The sequence below is a fragment of the Octodon degus genome, unplaced genomic scaffold, assembly GCF_000260255.1.
Source record: "Octodon degus isolate 3935 unplaced genomic scaffold, OctDeg1.0 scaffold00046, whole genome shotgun sequence".
In the NCBI taxonomy this organism is placed as follows: Eukaryota; Metazoa; Chordata; class Mammalia; order Rodentia; family Octodontidae; genus Octodon; species Octodon degus.
In genome coordinates, this window is record NW_004524622.1 from 309,504 (window position 1) to 319,226 (window position 9,723).

Here is a 9,723-nt window from a genome sequence, read left to right on the forward strand (position 1 = left end):
GTTATAAAGTCAATACCCAAAAGTCAATAGCATTCCTCTACACAGATAAGAAACACACTGACAGGGAAATTCTAGAAACAATACCGTTTACAATAGCATCAAGGAAAATGAAATACCTTGGAATTCATCTAATTAAAGAAGTCAAAGATCTTTTCAAGGAAAATTACAGTACTCTTAAAAAAGTCATCATAGAGGATTTCAGAAAATGGAAAGATATTCCATGCTCTTGGATAGGAATAAACAACATTTTGAAGATGGCCATACTCCCAAAATTGCTGTACAGTTTTAATACAATCCCTATCAAACTACAACAAACATACCTCACAGAGGTAGAGAAATCATTCCTAAAATTTATTTGGAACCAGGAAAGACCTAGAATAGCAAAGGCAACACTGGGCAAAAAGACAAGGCAGGAGGCATTACAATTCCTGACTTGAAATTATACTACAAGGCTACTGTGATAAAATCAGCATGGTACTGGCAGCAAAATAGACCTGAGGATCAATGGAATAGATTGAAAGATGCTGAGCCCCTATGAACACACTCATCTACTTTATCTTTGACAAAGGAGCCAAACATACTCACTGGAAGAGAGATAGCCTCTTTAACAAATGGTGCTGGAAAAACTGGCTCTCTATATGCCAAAAACTAAAACTTGACCCAGGCTATCACCATGCAATAAGATAAAGTCAAAATGGATTAAAGATCTAAACATTAAAACAGAGACACTAAATGTCTTGGAAGAGAAAGTAGAAGGAACTCTTGAAGACATAGGAGTAGTCAAAGAATTCATCATCAAAAATTAAATCGCATGGAAAACACTTGAAAGAATTAACACCTAGGACTTTCTCTTACTGAGAAGTTTTTTCACGTCAAAAGAAATTGCAAACAAAGTGAAAAGGCAACCCACAAATTTGGAAAAAATCATGACAAATAAGTACTCAGACAAGGGTCTGCTCTCTAGAATTTATAAAGAAATAAAAAACACTAGGGGCCCAAAATTTAAAGACCCAGTCCAGAAATGGGCATCTGAGATGAACACACACTTCTCAGAGGATGAAATTAAAGAAACGAATAAATATATGAAAAAAATGCTCCACATCACTAGCCATCCATGGAATGCAAATTAAAAGAACATTGAGATATCATCTCACCCCAGAAAGAATGGCTATCATAAAGAAATCACAGAACAACCAATTTTGGAGAGGATGTGGGGAAAAAGGAACCCTTCTCCACTGCTGGTGGGAATGTATACTGTTGCAACCATTATGGAAATCAGTGTGGAGACTCCTTAGAAAACTTGGACTGGAAATCCCATTTAAACCAGCTATTCCTCTACTGGGAATTTTCCCAGAGCATCTGAAAATGTTGTATAGTAGTGATATATGTGTGCCTATGTTTATAGCAGCACAATTTTGATCACCAAATCTTGGAAACAACCAAGATGCCCATCACCCGAGGAATGGTTGAAAAAGATGTGGTATTTTTGTACAATGGAGTGTTACTCAGCTATAAAGAATGATAAACTCGAAGCTTTTATATTGAAGTGGATGCCACTTGTAAATATACTCATAAGTGAAATAAACCAGACACACATGTGTAAATAGCGTATAGTTTCCCTAATATAATATAAGAACTCAAAAGTAGAAATACAACTAGAAAGGTATAATACAAGTACAAGGAAAGCAAGAGCTCGAGGATTAACTAATTAAGAGAGGGAAAGGAGAAGAGCTAGGAAACATGACAGTGACCAGCCATACAGTTATATGTAGAAGATGGGCAAGGCAATGATCCTGAGAATCTTCACAAGATTTTTTAATCTAGCATTTAGTTGGAAAGATTCTCACCCTGACTAACTATATGTACTGACACCTGTGAACTAAGCAACTGCAGTGAAGACGGCAATTTGTAATAGCAGGTTCATGTTTGGAGTGACTGTCATTCTGGTCTTCTGGATATGGGCTGATTGTCAGGACATGCCAGTTGCTGCTGTGCTGTCTGTTGGTCAGATGATTGTTCAAAAAGAAGGGGGTGGTGAATGAGTGAATGAGGCAGGAAAAGGGATGTTGTGGGACTGTCCTGCTTCAAGGTTGTATATGGTTAGATTTTTGGACTTACGTGTAAACATAAGAATTATATAATTCTTTTTGCCTAGTTTTAAAATACATTCTAAATTTTAAATGTTTTTTCATCATATTCTGTAGGGACTTAAAGTTGAACATATCAATACTTGATGAAAAATACCTGTTCCATGTTATGCCTAAGATGTTTGATATTCAGACAGATAGTGGGGTTAAGCTTAACAGCCTAGGTTGTATGGTAATAACAAACTTCTCTTCTGAAGGGTTAACAGCCTAAGCTCGCAAACCAAAATTAGAAGAAAAGGATGGCCATAAGGAAAGCCAACATTTTGGCCCTAGCCTTCGAAGGTCAATTAAGACTCAAGACAAGAGAACTTGTACTGTAACATCATGTAACTCAGTAGTGTCCCAAATTTTCTGATCAAGGAGATTATGGGGCCAAAGAGGAAAGTGATCAATGATGTAGAGTGTGCCTAAGGAGAGTCACATGGAGAGAAAACATTCTCCTGGGCTTTCACAGAGAGCACATTGGCCAAGCAATGGCCGTGACTCATCCACATGGCTAACACTGACAAAGGTTCTACAATCTGAGGTACAGGATCTCAGGATAAATCCTGAGGGGATTTCACTACCTTATCAGATCCAAAAGCTACAACTCTTGTTGTATTGGTCTTGCTTTAATTTTATCTTAACCATCCAGCAGAAAAGTATTAAAACAAAGTATAGGAAGTAAAGTTGTGCTGTTATGTTGAGCTTTAGGTGACTCAGGTCAACAATTTCTGACATTGCCAGTGAAGCAGAAGACCCAATACTCTTATGGACTACTGGACTCTTTTAGAATATTTTGCTGAGATAACACACCTATAATATTCAAATAATAGAACTAAACAAAAAAGGGGATAGAGATGAATGTCCATTTTGTATTTGTGTATTCAAAATGATTAGGATAGATATATAGTCACATTCTCTTAATGAATAGAGGGATTTATTCTAATAGTGTTTGTAAATAGGATATCATGTCCATATCTTGTACAGCAATTAACCACTAGGAAGAATGTATGCAATGTATTAGTTATTGAAACTGTCCTACCAATTTGGTTTGAAACTGTCTCATTGCTATTTGTTTCTCAATAAAATTATGGGAAAACAAGAAAAGGGTGAAATCACTACAGACCCTATAAAATTTAAGATTATCAATCCTTATTTCCAAAATCTTTATTGTCAGAGAATTGAAAAGACAGAAGAAATGAACATATTCCTGGATACATATGAACTACCCAAGTTGAATCAAGAAAATATAAAATTCTGATTAACCAATGAAATTGAAAATGGTAATTAAAAAAAAACCCTGCTGACAAAGAAAAGTCCAAACCCTGATGGATTCACAGCTGAATTCTATAACAAATTTAGAAAGCAACAAATGCCAACTCTTCAAATTCTTAAATAAAATTTAAATGGAAGGAATTCTCCCAAACTCATTCAGGGAGGCAACTGTTACTCTAATCTCAAAACCAGAGAAGGACCATAGCAAAAAGATAACAACAGGTCAGTCTCCCTAAAGAATATAGATGCAAGAATCATCAACAAAATTCATGCAAACAGAATGTAGAAAATCATCAAGAAGATTACATGTCATGACCAAGTAGAAATCATCCCAGGAATGCAAGGATGGTTTAATATACACAAATCCATAATGTAATATACCACATGAACAGAGCCAGCAACAAAAATCATATGATCATCTCAATAGATACAGAAAAGCTTTGACAAAGTCCAACATTCATTCGTGATAAAAACGCTACAGAAAGTCAGAATAGATTGTGTTTACCTCAACCTGATAAACACCATTTATGACAAATCAACAGCCAACATTATACTTAATGGACAAAAATTGAAGGCCTTCACTTTAAAATCTGGAACAAGACAAGAATGCCCACTGTCACCACTGCTGTTCAATATAGCTCTGGAAACATTAGCCAGAGCAATTATATAAGAGAAAGAAACAAAAGGAGTAATAATTGGAAAAGAAGAAGTGATGTTATCATTATTTGCAGTGGACATGATGTAGTACATAGAAGAACCCAGAAGTCAATTAAGAAATGTGTAGATTAATAACCAAATTATTAACAGAGCAGAATACAAAGTCAACGCTCAGAAATTAATAACATTTCTGTACACAAACAATGAATGGAGCAAGAGAAATTTTGGAGAGCACGCCTTTCATAACACCTAAAGAAATTAAATACTTAGGAAATAATCTTACAAAGAAAGCAAAAAACACAATTTGTAAGTTGAAAATTATAGTATTGTGAAAAGGGAAATCCAATAGGATTTCAGAAAATGGAAACATATTCCTTGCTTTTAGATACAAAATCCAATGTTGTGTAAGTGACCATACTCCCAAAATTGTTGTACAAAATCAATGCAATAACTGTAATACCATTAATATACATCACAGATCTAGAACAAAGATTCCTAAAATTTATCTGGAGCCAAAAGAGACTGGCAATAGCAAAAGCAATGCTAGGCAACAAAGGCAAGGTAGGAAGCATCACAATTTCTGATTTAAAATTCTACTACAAAGCTACTGTAATAAAATCAGAATTGTGCTGGCAAACACCAGACCTGAGGATCAATGAAAGACTAAAAGATGTAAACACAATTACACACCACACAGCCACCTTATTTTTGACCAAGGCACCAAACATGTTCCCTGGAAGAAAGATAGCCTTTTAATAAATGGTGCTGGCAAAACTGGCTTTGCACATGCAAAAGGCTGAAAATGGTCCTTTGCCTATCATATGCACAAAACTAGAGTCAAACTGGATCAAAGATTTTAAGTATTAAAACTGAAACACTAAATCTTCTGGAGGTGAAAGTAGGTAGAAATCTTAAAGATATAGGGACAAGTAGGGAGTTTATGAATAAAAATCAAATTGTATTGGAAATACATCAAATAATCTACAATTGGGATCTCATTTTTGGAAAAGTTTCTGCATGTCCAAAGATATCATCAACACACTAAAGCGGAAACCCACGAACTGGGAAAATGTTATAACTGACTATACCTCAGACAAACGACTCCTATCTAGAACATAGAAAAATTAAAAAATATCAGCCCTCCAAAATTGAAAGATCCAATCCAAAAATGGGTATCTGAGCTGAATATACACTTCACATGTGAAGAAATACAAATGGCAATAAATATATAAAAATGTTCAGCATCATTGTTCATTCAAGAGATGCAAATTAAAACAACATTGAGATACCATTTTATGCCAGAAAGAATAACGATCATCAAGAGTCAATCAATAACAAATGCTGGAGAGGCTGTTAAGAAAAAGGAACTGTTCTCCACTGATGGTGGGAGTGAAGACTGGAGTAACCATCATGGAAATCGGTGTGGAAATTCCTCAAAAGGAGAGGATTGGAGGTCCTATTCAAGCTAGCTATTCCCTGTTTTAGGTATTCTTTCCAAAATAACTGAAATCGTCATACCACAGCTATATATGTGCACCCATGTTCACAGCAGTGTAATTTGTCATAGGTAAATCTGGAAACAACTCAAATGCCCATCAACTTAGTAGTGGCTAAAAAAGATGTGGAATTTTTACACAATGGAGGATTACTCAACTATAGAAAAAAGATAGATTCAAGGATTTTATAGATAAATGGATACAACTAGAGATTGTGTCCATAAGTGAAATAAATCAGACCTGCATATGCCAACATTGTATTATCTTGCGAGTGTGAGAACTTGAAAGAGTAAATCAAATCTGAAAGGTACAGCAGATACTGTGAGAGGGAAAGAATTTGTTCAATGGGAAGGAAAAACTGGAATGAAAAAAAGGGCCAAAGAAAGAAGAAAAAAAGTCATATTTATGTATATTTTCAGCAGAGTTTGTGTAATTGTACTGTTGATTTCTGCTATTCTTTTGAAAGGAGCAGTTAATGCCTAAAATTATTTTAATTTTATTCTCATTTTTTGTTTCTTCTTAATTTTTTATAACATTTTTGTTGTTTTGATTTGTTTTTTTAAATGAATTTTGCAGGTTTATATCTGGTAACCTAAACAACAAATTCGAAGATAAAATCATGCCCCAGAGCAACCATTATTCATTTCCTATCATTTTGTTCAATGAAATTTTGTATCATTTCTGATACTCCTTTGTTACTATTTTGTATTCTTTACAAAATTAAAATTAAAAAAATAGAAACTGATATTATAATGGCTATCTATAATAGCAATACTATTGTAGATAAAACATAACAACAGGCTGCCTAAACGTTAACAAAAAAGAGCCAAGAATTCATATTCTTGATAAATCCAGTACTCTATGCGTATCAATAAACTAAAATCCACTTATTAACAATAATATTTAAGCTAATTATGTCTTCTCAATAAGAGGCAAGAGTATTTGAAGCCTAATCTGCTTGCTTAATTACTTAGAAATTTTTATAATATTGAATTCTATTTATATCCAAATTACATTTTTTTCCTAAAACAGATGCTACAATAAAAAGTAGATTCAAAACTTATATTGAATAACCTCTGATAAGAAAGACCGGGAGAAAACAATTAATAGGAGACATCACTCTTTTATTCTAACGTTTCACTTTTTACATCATTTTTTATTCTTGACATTTAAAAATAATTTATATGTATTAATTTCATGAAAAGTAAATACATCAACCATATTGCTCTATATTACATAGTTGTTTACCATTTTTATTTGTCAGGGTGTGAGACAAACGTATTTTAAGATATTTTCTTATACATGTGTGTATGTATTTTATCTATAAACTACTTATAGTCAAACCCAGCATGCAAAATAGCTATCTAATGAAACGCAAGGTAAAAGCGGCGTTGCTCGTGATGGTGGCAACAGGTGTAACAGTGTATTAAAGGCTAACAGTAATGGTGCTACACATATGTTTGTTTGGCTGTTGTGGTTATTAAGTGACCTTGCTTCATCTCCTTTGTTCTATCAATTAATATTATAAAACTATTACGAAATCATTTCCATTTAACTAAATGGGAAGATGAGGCTCAATATATTTACCTAAATAATAGTGGAGCGCTCACAAATTGTAGAACCAATACAGAATTCTGTCATTTGATTTTTAAACCAGTTTTAAGTTTCACTATTTTCCAAGCATGTTCCATCATGTCAACTCAACACACAATACAAATCAACACTCCAACTATTTGGACCAGTAGTATGGTATAGTAGTATGTTATAGATTTTCAAATGTTTTACTTCTCAAACTGGAAAAAAAATTGTGATTAAAAATAATCCTTCAGTAAGAGTGATGACTTTAGAATCTTGTGATGTTTATTTGTCTCTTGCCGTGAACATTTCCCAAAGTGAGTAAAACTGGAACAATATAAAAATAAAATCCAATGTGACCTTGAGAGAGACTGTAATTTTGAAGTGGATTTGAGTAGCAAAGTATCTACAACAGTGGCTGAAAGTGAAGATTGTCTTGCAAAATCATGTAGATTTTGAGAATTGTTCAAACAAATGCCAAGCTTAACATAAACTGTGCAGGAGTGACTACCTTGCAGTAACTTGTGGAAATAGATATAATTACTAAATGTTATCATTTGGTGACAATAAGCCTTATAGAAATCCTGCTCCTCAGCAACTCACTTCCAACCAATGAAACTCTGAATTTCACTTTAAAGTACAGTTTCTGTTGAGGAGCATAAACAATTTTGCTATTTTGGAATTCTCAATATTAATATCCACGAAGCCTGTGGACCTGTCACCTTCATGTTGCAGGGAGACACTTCTGGCCTGCCATTGCCCTTCCTGTTCCTGTGATTCCTAAAGCTTTTCATAGTCTGCCATCGCAGCTGCACTTAGTGCTGCCATTCCTGTAGTGGCCTCACGCATGCCCCTGCCAATGACAAACCTGCCTCCATCAACCTAAGCAGTTTACCTGGTGAGTCCTGCAACCTGCGCTTGGGTAAGGCCTGACTGTCCCTTGAAGAAGGAACTATGCCATAGTCCCTAGAAGGAACTATGCCTCTGCACTAAGAAAAATATTTTGTTCTTTTCTAAATCGTGTCAGTACCAGTTATATATTTACCTTTTGCTTCACTGAGCAACATTTTTCTTTTATATTCCAACCTAACAAATATAATTTAAAAATGATGAAATGGATGCTGCAGGTGATTTATGAATTCCTAACCTTAGAGAGCATGTATGAAAGTAAGGTATCAAGAGAGAAAATCATAACTAAAAATTCTTGGAGTCCAGAAATACTTTCCATCATAAGATCTTTCACAAGGAAAACCATGAAATGAGAAAAATCTACCTCTTTTGACCTACTCGTATACAACATTCTATGTTTATAGTATACTTGTATTTTCTTCTCAGTCTAGCATGATGAGGTGATTTGTTATGTACCAAGAACATTTAAATAACATTTTAGAACTGGTGAGATAACTCAGCAGGCTAAGCACATGATTAGGCAAGCAAGGGGACCAGGGTTCAATCCCCGGCGCCACATGCCACCCCGCCCCTGCCCCCCAGTATGCTGAGATGGCCAATGAGTCCAGGCTGGGTGGAAAACACCTGTAATCCCAGAGGTGGGGAGGCTGAATCAGGAGGATCACTAAAGACAGAGCTGTGTAGTGAAACCCTGTACCAAATACATAAATTTTTTTTTCATCCATAGCTCATATAGCTATCACAATAACTTTAATGATAGGTATAATTATGCACATATTCTAGAATGAAAAGCCAAAGGCTTAGAGAACGTAAAAAAGTTGTTTGAATCAAAGAGCTAATAATGCAAAGTCAAAATGTAAAGATATTCCCCCAGACAGTCTTAACTTTTACCCAGCAATGGGAGGCTTGAAAACAGGAGGATCACTATGAGTCCAAGCTGTGTAGTGAGACCCTGCATAACACACACACACACACACACACACACAAATTCTTGAGAGAGTATTGGATCAATTACATTTTAATTATACTTGTTAAGCATATATTAAGCACCTGCTTCTGTTGGGGACTATGTAGGTATTGGCATTAAAACTCCTGCATTCTGAATACAGCAACCAAAATAAACACAATGGGATTATTTAGGATGAATTTTAAGGCTGTGAAAATCACATATCATGGGGAAAGAATGAGAAAAGACCATCCATGTATAAATATAATGGAAATGATGTGAGCTTCCATCAGACTGCAAGTTACGTATCATACAGAAATGTAATGGTGTTTGAAAATGACACAAACACGTAACTTGTATGGGTTGTAAATAACGTTCTCTTTATATTTAGTGCCCGCTAAACTCTTGTAAGAACAAGTTGTGGCAGTGTGACTACCTTGTAAGCAAAATAAGCTTAATAACTATTTCAATAAATAAAGGGAACTTTTCCGAGAATGGGAAGTAGTTTTTCTCCCTTTCCACTGTCCACGTCCCATAGGTAACAATATATAAGCAGGAGAGACAAGTCATTCTTTACTTCCTCCAATAAATATCTCAGTTTTTCTCCAGGGAGCTGTACGCAGCCAGAAAGAAAAGCTTTAAGGAGACTGGAGGACAGGTGCTCTCTTCTCATGCTCCCTGATGCCTTGCATCAAAGAGCACTCCTGCCACCCTCAGACGTACGTCACTGTGTGAC